The sequence below is a fragment of the Macrobrachium rosenbergii genome, chromosome 1, assembly GCF_040412425.1.
Source record: "Macrobrachium rosenbergii isolate ZJJX-2024 chromosome 1, ASM4041242v1, whole genome shotgun sequence".
NCBI lineage: Eukaryota > Metazoa > Arthropoda > Malacostraca > Decapoda > Palaemonidae > Macrobrachium > Macrobrachium rosenbergii.
In genome coordinates, this window is record NC_089741.1 from 76995443 (window position 1) to 76997218 (window position 1776).

The window sequence follows — 1776 nt, forward strand, 5'->3', positions numbered from 1 at the left end:
TTTCAATTTCATTTATGAATAAATCGGTATCAAAATGATCCTTCTCCATAATTAACAGTGACAGCGACGCAATAGTGTGTGTGACTCTGATCACGGGGACCAGACGTGGTGGCGTGGGTTGCTATGGTAATGCACAATCTCTTTTCTCATTGGCTGACACACAGCCAATGATGGCACCTGCTGTCTTCAAAAAACGCGGTTCACCGCTGTGTGTGAACGATGTCATTGACTTATATGTATCTCGACACGCCCGGCAATCGCGCGTTGGCGAGGGGAATCTCGCTACCGCGGCGTATTGGAAACCGCCGCGATACGCCGCGGTTACGTGTGAACGATTCCATAAGCTAACATTAAACAATCGACCGCGCGTATCTCAACGCGCGGTTGAAAACGCCCTGTGTGAACGTAGCCTTAAGCTTCAAACACTTTGCTTAACCATAACATATGTGTCCGCCAGTCATTGCTGTGAACCACCAAGCCATCTATATAGATTTCTGTACCTTCCAAACCAGAAATGACGCCGTTCATAAGTCGTTGGAAGGTACATGCAGCGTTTTTCATCCCAAAAGGGCATTACCTTACACTCGCAAAGCCCGAAGGGAGTGACAAATGCAGAAATCTCTCGTGCTTAGTCAGACAGGGGAACCTGCCAATACCCTTTTAGTAAATCCAATTTCGTAATAAACTTAGCGGCCCCTATCTGATCGAGACAGTCATCTATCCGAGGCAAAGGAAAAGAGTCATTTTTAGTGTGTGCGTTAAAATTACGGCAGTCCACATACATACGGAACTTCCCGTTAGGCTTCTTAACGAGGACTATCGGGGAGTTCCATGGACTAGCAGAAGGTTGGATGAGATCGTGCTCCAGTGTATATTTAATCTCCTTATCAACTATATCCCTCTTAATGGGATTCAGCCGATAAGGACTCTGTTTTACAGGAGAAGCACTTCCCACGTCTACATCGTGCTGAAGAAAACTAGTTCGACCTGGAGAATTCTGAAATAAATCTGGAAAAGAAGAAATTAAGTTAATTATATCCCTCCTTTGAACAGTCTCCAGATGCTCCAGCCCTTCCTTCAAAACCTCAAAATTTTGGATATTATCAAAAAGAGCATCAGATGACACCTGACAAATTAAATCCTCTGAATCCTCTAAATCTCTAAAGGTGGTTCCATAACCCCAGCCACAGGCTCATAAACAATAGCAAGAGGATCTTGTCTATTTGAAGTATAATGTTTTAATCTATTTATATGGAATATCCGGCACTTTCGTTTGGTCCCAGGAGCCTCTATTTCATAATTTACTTCGGACAACTTCCGCAACACCTTCCAAGAGCCCTTATATCTTGGTTCAAGGAAATTGTCCGAGTCAGTACTCAAAACTAAAACTAATTCTCCGGGCTCAAACGACCGTGCTTTAGATTTCCCGTCAAAATTTAACTTCATAGCAGCCTGAGAAGAAACCAAATTTTCTCCGGCAAATTTCCAGGTTCTTGATATTTTTTTTCTCAAGTCCTCCACAAACTTTCCCACGTTCGCATCTCCTCGTCGACCAGTCTCGAGCATTTCATGAAAAATTGTAAAGGACCACGTTCTTTGTGCCCAAATACCAGTTCGAAGGGAGCTACGCCAGTAGAAAAATTTGGGTGATTTCTCAGAGCAAAGAGAGCAAAGGGAAGCCCTTTCTCCCATTCCTCCCCTTGTTCACAACAATACTTTTCAAAATAGATTTAAGAGTCTGGTGGAACCTTTCCACCACCCCCTGACTCTCTGGAT